General features: G+C 37.7%; 1 non-coding gene across 1 annotated transcript; it reads left to right on the forward strand.

Moving 5' to 3' along the window:
* The first annotated feature begins 1,134 nt into the window (after nucleotides 1-1,134).
* Nucleotides 1,135-1,242, forward strand: LOC112793675 (small nucleolar RNA R71). The gene has a single exon (XR_003198377.1). It is a non-coding gene; the product is annotated as a small nucleolar RNA R71 (small nucleolar RNA).
* The last annotated feature ends 7,869 nt before the right edge of the window (nucleotides 1,243-9,111 follow it).

The following is a 9,111-nucleotide window of genomic DNA, read 5'->3' on the forward strand; positions in this document are numbered from 1 at the left end:
CCTTTTAGGCATGTAAAACACCCTCTGTATGCAATCCTGGCGTTTAACGCCAGACTGATGCTTGTTTCTGGCGTTAAACGCCCAAATGTAGCTTATTTCTAGCGTTTAACGCCAGCTTGGTGCTTGTTTCTGGCGTTAAACGCCAGACAGATGCTTGTTTCTGGCGTTTAAACGCCAGACAGCTCTTCCTCTAGGGTGTGCTTTTTCTTCTGCTATTTTTTATTCTATTTTTAGTTTTTGCAATTGTTTTGTGACTCCACATGATCATAAACCTAATAAAACATAAAAGAACAATAGAAATATAGATAAATAAAAATTGGGTTGCCTCCCAATAAGCGCTTCTTTAATGTCAATAGCTTGATAGTGAGCTCTCATAGAGCTTCACAGATGTTCAGAGTATTATTGGGACCTCCCAACACCAAACTTAGAGTTTGAATATGGGGGTTCAACACCAAATTTAGAGTTTGATTGTGGCCTCCCAACACCAAACTTAGAGTTTGATTGTGGGGCCTTTGTTTGACTTTGTATTGAGAGAAGCTTTTCATGCTTCCTCTCCATGGTTGCGGAGGAAGATCCTTGAGCTTTAAACAGAAGGTAGTCCCCATTCAATTGAAGGACTAGCTCTCCTCTGTCAATATCAATCATAGCTCCTGCTGTGGCTAGGAAGGTGGACTTTAGTTGATCCTTCCATGAGAAATTTGGATGATTTTTCCATGAGGGATTATAGGTGTTTCCATAGGCTTCACCTATGTAATTCACCTCTACCATTGCAGGTTTCTCAGGATCATAAGCTTCTTCTTTAGAAGATGCTTCTTTAGTACTGTTGGATGCATTTTGCAATCCATTCAGACTCTGAGATATCATATTGACTTGTTGGATCAATATTTTATTCTGGGCCAGTATGGCATTCAGAGCATCAATTTCAAGAACTCCCTTCTTCTGAGGCATCCCATTACTCACAGGATTCCTCTCAGAGGTGTACATGAATTGGTTATTTGCAACCATGTCAATGAGTTCTTGAGCTTCTGCAGGCGTTTTCTTTAGGTGAATGGATCCACCTACAGAATGGTCCAGTGACATATGAGAGAACTTAGATAGACCATCATAGAATATATCCAAAATGGTCCACTCTAAAAGCATGTCAGAAGGACACTTTTTAGTCAACTGCTTGTATCTTTCCCAAGCTTCATAGAGGGATTCACCATCTTTTTGCCTGAAGGTCTAAACATCCACTCTAAGCTTGCTCAGCTTTTGAGGAGGAAAGAACTTGGCCAAGAAGGCCGTGACCAGCTTATCCCAAGAGTCCAAGCTATCTTTAGGTTGTGAGTCTAACCATGTTCTAGCTCTGTCTCTTACAGCAAAAGGGAAAAGCATGAGTCTGTAGACTTCAGGATCTACTCCATTAGTCTTAACAGTATCACAGATCTGCAAGAACTCAGTTAAAAACTGATAGGGATCTTTTGATGGAAGTCCATGAAACTTGCAGTTCTGTTGCATTAGAGCAACTAGTTGAGGCTTCAGCTCAAATTTGTTTGTTCCAGTGGCAGGTATTGAGATGTTTCTTCCATAAAAATTGGAAGTAGGTGTAGTATAATCACCAAGCATCCTCCTTGCATTATTGTTGTTATTATTTTTAGCATCCATCTCCTCTTCTTTTTCGAAAATTTCTGTAAGGTTTTCTCTGGATTGTTGTATTTTAGCTTCTCTTAGATTCTTCTTCAGAGTCCTTTCAGATTTAGAATCTGCTTCAACAAGAATGTTCCTGTCCTTACTCCTGCTCATATGAGAAAGAAGGGAACAGAAAATAATAATAGGGATCCTCTTTACCACAGTAGAGAGATTCCTTTATGTGAGTAGAAGAAAATAAGAAGAAAATCCGAACACAGGTAGACGGGAGAAGAGGGTTCGAATTTTGAGTAGAAGAGAAGTGTTAGTAGATAAATAAATAAATAGAAGAAGATGAGAGAGAGAGGAGTTTTTGAAAATTAGAGAGAGGAAAATAGTTAGGTGGTTTTGAAAAAGATAAGAAATAGTAAAACAAACAAAAAGTCAATTAGTTAGTTGAAAAAGATTTGAAAATCATTTTTGAAAAGATAAGGAGTTATAAAAGATTTTTGAAATTGATTTTGAAAAAAAAATATGATTGAAAAGATATGATTGAGATTTGTTTTGAAAAAGATTTAAAAAGGAAATTAAAAAGATTTGATTTTTAAAATTAAAATTGATTACTTGACTAACAAGAAACTAAAAGATATGATTCTAGAATTTAAAGATTGAACATTTCTTAACAAGAAAGTAACAAACTTCAAATTTTTGAATCAATCACATTAATTGTTAGTAAAGTTTTCAAAAATTATGAAATAAAATTAAGAGAAAGATTTTGAAAATCAAATTTAAAAAAATTTCGAAAATACAAAAGAAAAATGAAAAAGATTTGATTTTTGAAAAAGTTTTGAAAAGATAAGATTTTTAAAATTGAAATCTTGACTTGACTAACAAGAAACAACTTATTTTAAAATTTTTTGACTAAGTCAACCCAAAGATTTCGAAATTTATGAGTAAAATAAGGAAAATATATTTTTTGAATTTTTTGAATTTAATGTGGAAAGAGAAAAACAACAAAATGACTCAAGACATAAAAATTATGAATCAAAACAACTAATGCATGCAAGAACACTATGAATGTCAAGATGAACACCAAGAACACTTTGAAGATCAAGATGAACATCAAGACTTATTTTTGAAAAATTTTCAAGAGAGGAAAACATGCAAGACACCAAACTTAGAAATTTTCAATGTTTAGACTCTATGGATTAAAAAATGCATATGAAAAATAACAAAAAACACAAAACAAGAAAATATGAAGATCAAACAAGAAGGCTTATCAAGAACAACTTGAAGATCATGAAGAAGACCATGCATGAGTTTTTTGAAAAATGCATAAATTTTAAAAACATGCAATTGACACCAAACTTAAAAATTGACACTAGATTCAAACAAGAAACACAAAAATATTTTTGATTTTTTTGATTTTATTAATTTTATTTGGATTTTTCGAAAATTTCTTTTTTGGAAAAACGAAAACAAATAAAAAATTTTTGAAAATTTTTTGAAAACTTTTTGAAAAGAAAATTACCTAATCTGAGCAATAAGATGAACCGTCAGTTGTCCAAACTCAAACAATCCCCGGCAACGGCGCCAAAAACTTAATAGGCAAAATTGTGACTCATACTTTTCACAACTCGAACAATTCCTAGCAATGGCTCCAAAAACTTGGTGCACAATACTATGGTTCACACACATTCTTCACAACTTCGCACAGCTAACCAGCAAGTGCACTAGGTCGTCCAAGTAATAAACCTTACGTGAGTAAGGGTCGATCCCATGGAAATTGTTGGTATGAAGCAAGCTATGGTCATCTTGTAAATCTCAGTCAGGCGGATTCTAATGGTTATATTGGTTTTCGAATATAAAGATAAATAAAGCATAAAATAGAGATAGAGATACTTATGTAATTCATTGGTGGGAATTTCAGATAAGCGCAGAAGATATTGTGTTCCTTCTGAATCTCTGCTTTCCTACTGCTTTCATCCAATCATTCTTACTCCTTTCCATGGCAAGCTGTATGTTGGGGGATCACCGTTGTCAATGGCTACCATCCGTCCTCTCAGTGAAAATGGTCCAGGTGCGCTGTCACCGCACGGCTAATCATCTGTCGGTTCTCGATCATGTAAGAATAGGATTTACTATCCTTTTGCGTTGTCACTACGCCCTACAGTCGCGAGTTTGAAGCTCGTCATAGTCATTCAATCCCTGAATCCTACTCGGAATACCACAGACAAAGTTTAGACTTTCTGGATTCTCAAGAATGCTGCCAATGAATTCTAGCATATACCACGAAGATTCTGATTAAGGAATCCAAGAGATATTCATTTAAGCTTATTTGCATGTAGAACGAAAGTGGTTGTCAGGCACACGTTCATAAGTGAGAATGGTGATGAGCGTCACATAATCATCACATTCATCAAGTTCTTGGGTGCGAATGGATATCTTAGAATAAGAATAAGCGTGAACAGAATAGAAAACAGTAGTAATTGCATTAATACTCGAGGAACAGCAGAGCTTCACACCCTTAATCTATGGTGTGTAGAAACTCCACCGTTGAAAATACATAAGTGATAAAGGTGTTCATTGGTTCTGGTCCTAGAGAGGGAACCAGGATAACCAAGACCCTCAATACAATAGTAAAAAGTCATACTTATACTAAACTAGTTACTAGGGTTTACAGAAATAAGTCTAAGTGCAGAAATCCACTTCCGGGGCCCACTTTGGTGTGTGATTGTGCTGAGCTTAAGCTTTACACGTGCAGAGGCTTCTCTTTGGGTTAAATGCCAAGTTGTAACGTGTTTTTGGTGTTTAACTCTGGTTTGTGACGTGTTTCTGGCGTTTTACTCCAGAATGCAGCATGGAGCTGGCGTTGAACGCCAGTTTGCGTCATCTAAACTCAAATAAAGTATGAATTATTATATATTGATGGAAAGCTCTAGATGTCTAATTTCTAACGCAATTGAGAGCTTGCCATTTGGATTTTCGTAGCTCTAGAAAATCCATTTCGAGTGCAAGGAGGACAGAATCCAACAGCATCTGTAGTCCTTTTTCAGCCTCCTATCAGATTTTTGCTCAAGTCCCTCAATTTCAGCCAAAAAATATCTGAAATCACAGAAAAACACACAAACTCATAGTAAAGTTAAGAAATGTGAATTTTGCATAAAAACTAATAAAAACATCCCTAAAAGTAGCTAGATCCTACTAAAAACTACCTAAAAACAATGCCAAAAAGCGTATAAGTTATCCGCTCATCACTAAGTACCTTGGAGCAATCATGAAGCTGAATGCCAAGTTATTTGGTAATGAGACTTGGGTGGATGAACCCCCCTTGCTCACCAATGAACTGAATGACTTGGTTAGGCAGACATTACCTCAAAAGAAACAGGATCCTGGTAAATTCTTAATTCCCTGTACCATAGGCACCATGACCTTTGAGAAGGCTCTGTGTGACCTGGGGTCAGGCATAAACTTAATGCCACTCTCTGTAATGGAAAAACTTGGAATCTTTGAGGTACAGGCTACCAAATTCTCATTAGAGATGGCAGACAAATCCATGAAAAAGGCTTATGGACAGGTAGAGGACATGCTAGTAAAGGTCAAAGGCCTTTACATCCCTGCTGATTTCATAATCCTAGACACTGGGAAGGATGAGGATGAATCCATCATCCTTGGAAGACCCTTTCTAGCCACAGCAAAAGTCGTGATTGATGTGGACAGAGGAGAGTCGGTCCTTCAATTGAATGAGGACTACCTTGTATTCAAGACTCAAGGATCTCCCTCTGCAACCATGGAGAGGAAGCATGAAAAGCTTCTCTCAATGCAGAGTCAAACAAAGCCCCACAGTCAAACTCTAAGTTTGGTGTTGAACCCTCACATTCAAACTCTAAGTTTGGTGTTGGGAGGTCCCAACAATGCTCTGAACATCTGTGAGGCTCCATGAGAGCCCACTGTCAAGCTATTGACATTAAAGAAGCGCTTATTGGGAGGCAACCCAATTTTTATTTATCTATGTTATTTTCTTTTTTTAGTTTGATGATCATGTGGAGTCACAAAAACAACTGCAAAAATTAAAGAAAAATAAAAAACAGCATTAAAAATAGCACACCCTGGAGGAGAAACTTACTGGCGTTTAAACACCAGTAAGGGTAGCAGAATGGGCGTTTAACGCCCAGTCTGGCACCATTCTGGGTGTTAAACGCTAGAAAGAAGTACCAGACTGGCGTTAAACACTAGAAACATGCTACAATCTGGCATTAAATGCCATAAACATGTTGCAGCATGGCATTTAACGCCAGGAAAAGAATAAAAGCAAGTGTTTAACACCAGAAACAGGCTACAATCTGGCGTTAAACGCCATAAACAGGTTGCAGCTTAGCATTTAACGCCAGGAAAGGAATAAAAGTTGGCGTTTAACGCCAGAAACAAGCAGCAGTCTGGCATTAAATGCCAGGATTGCACAATAAGGGCGTTTTGTACGCCTAAAAGGAGTAGGGATGAAATCCTTGACCCTTCAGGATCTGTGGACCCCACAGGATCCCCACCTACCCTACCTCTCTCTCTGTCTCTCACTCACCAATCAAATCATATCCTCTTCCCTATATTCTCTTCACCAATCACCTCCATACCTCTTCCCCCAAAAACCCCACCCACCTCACTTTAAAAATTCAAATACTTTTCCCTCCCAAACCCAACCCTAATGACCGAAACCCAACCCTCCCCTCACCCCTATATAAATCCCTCACTACTCCTTCATATTCACACAACACAAACACCTTTCCCCCCTCTTGGCCGAACCTCCTATAACCCTCAATCTCCTCTATTTTCTTCTTCTTCCCCTTCTTTCTTTCTTCTTTTGCTCGAGGACAAGTAAACCTTTTAAGTTTGGTGTGGTAAAAGCATTGCTTTTTGTTTTTTCATAACCATTTATGGCACCTAAGGCCGGAGAAACCTTTAGAAAGAGGAAAGGAAAGGCAAAAGCTTCCACCTCTGAGTCATAGGAGATGGAGAGATTCATCCCAAAGGTCCATCAAGACCACTTCTATGAAGTTGTGGCCAAGAAAAAGGTGATCCCAGAGGTCCCTTTCATGCTCAAGAAAAATGAGTATTCGGAGATCCAACATGTGATCCGAAGAAGAGGTTGGGAAGTTCTCACCAACCCCATTCAACAAGTCAGAATCTTAATGGTTCAAGAGTTCTATGCCAATGCATGGATCACTAGGAACCATGATCAAAGTATGAACCCGAATCCAAAGAATTGGCTTACAATGGTTCGGGGGAAATACTTAGATTTCAGTCCGGAAAATGTAAGATTGGCGTTCAACTTGCCAATAATGCAAGAAAACGCACGTCCCTACACAAGAAGGGTCAACTTTGATCAAAGGTTGGACCAAGTCCTCATGGACATATGTGTGGAAGGAGTTCAATGGAAAAGAGACTCAAGAGGCAATCTGGTTCAATTGAGAAGACCGGACCTTAAGCCTGTGGCTAGAGGATGGTTGGAGTTCATCCAATGCTCCATCATTCCTACTAGCAACTGATCTGAAGTGACTGTGGATCGGGCCATCATGATCCATATTATCATGATTGGGGAGGAAGTGGAAGTTCATGAGATCATACCTCTAGAACTCTACAAGGTGGTTGACAAGTCATCCACCTTGGCAAGGTTAGCCTTTCCTCATCTCATTTGTCATCTATGCAATTTAGTTGGGATTGACATAGAAGGAGACATCCTCATTGAAGAGGACAAGCCCATTACTAAGAAAAGGATGGAGCAAACAAGAGAGCCCATTCATGGACCTCAACAAGAGCATGAGGAAGATCCTCATCAAGAAATCCCTGAGATGCCTTAAGGGATGCAATTTCCTTCACACAACTATTGGGAACAACTCAACACCTCTTTGGAAGGCTTGAGTTACAACATGGACCAACTAAGGGTGGAGCACCAAGAGCACTCCATCATTCTCCATGAGATTAGAGAATATCAAAGAGCTATGAGGGAGGAGCAACAGAGGCAAGAAAGAGACATAGAGGAGCTCAAGAGCACCATTGGTTCTTCAAGAGGAAGATGACACCCTCACTAAGGTGGACTCATTCCTTAATCTCCTTATTCTTATTTTTCTGTTTTTCAATTTTTATGCTTCATGTTTATCCATGTTTGTGTCTCCATTACATGATCATTAGTATCTAGTGTCTATGTCTTAAAGCTATAAATAATTCCATGAATCCTTCACTTCTCTTAAATGAAAAATGTGCCCAATTACAAAAGAACAAGAAGTACTTGAATTTCAAATTTTATCTTGAAATTAGTTTAATTATTTTGATGTGGTGGCAATACTTTTTATTTTCTGAATGAATGCTTGAACAGTGCATATTTTTTATAGTGAAGTTTATGAATGTTAAAATTGTTGGCTCTTGAAAGAATGATGAACAAAGAGAAATGTTATTGATAATCTGAAAAATCATGAAATTGATTCTTGAAGCAAGAAAAAGCAGTGAAAAAAAGTAGCGAAAAAAATGGTGAAAAAAAGAGAAAGAAAGAAAAAGAAAAAGCAAGCAGAAAAAGCCAATATCCCTTTAAACAAAAAGGCAAGGGTAAAAAGGATCCAAGACTTTGAGCATTAATGGATAGGAGGGCCTAAGGAAGTAAAATCCAGGCCTAAGCGGCTAAATCAAGCTGTACCTAACCATGTGCTTGTGTCATGAAGGTCTAAGTGAAAAGCTTGTGACTGAGTGGTTAAAGAGTGTACTTAAGAACTCTGGACACCTCTAATTGGGGACTTTAGCAAAGCTGAGTCACAATCTGAAAAGGTTCACCCAGTTATGTATCTGTGGCATTTATGTATCCGGTGGTAATACTGGAAAACAAAGTGCTTGGGGCCACGGCCAAGACTCATAAAGTAGCTGTGTTTATGAATCAACATACTGAACTAGGAGAATCAATAACACTATCTAAAATTTTGAGTTCCTATAGATGCCAATCATTCTGAATTTCAAAGGATAAAGTGAGATGCCAAAACTGTTCAGAAGCAAAAAGCTATAAGCCCCACTCATCTAATTAGAACTAAGTTTCATTGATACTGTGAGATTCATTGTATATTCTCTTCTTTTTATCCTATTTTGTTTTCAGTTGCTTGGGGACAAGAAACAATTTAAGTTTGGTGTTGTGATGAGCGGATAATTTATACGCTTTTTGGCATTGTTTTTATATAGTTTTAGTAGGATCTAGCTACTTTTTAGTATATTTTTATTAGTTTTTAAGCAGAATTCACATTTCTAGACTTTACTATGAGTTTGTGTGTTTTTCTGTGATTTCAGGTAATTTCTGGCTGAAATTGAGGGACCTGAGCATAAATCTGATTCAGAGACTGACAAAGGACTGCTGATGCTGATGGATTCTGGCCTTCCTGCACTCGAAATAGATTTCTTGGAGCTACAGAAATCCAAATGGTGCGCTCTCAACTGTGTTAGAAAGTAGACATCCAGGGCTTTCCAGAAATATATAAT

Source organism: Arachis hypogaea, chromosome 3, assembly GCF_003086295.3.
Source record: "Arachis hypogaea cultivar Tifrunner chromosome 3, arahy.Tifrunner.gnm2.J5K5, whole genome shotgun sequence".
NCBI classification, from domain to species: domain Eukaryota; kingdom Viridiplantae; phylum Streptophyta; class Magnoliopsida; order Fabales; family Fabaceae; genus Arachis; species Arachis hypogaea.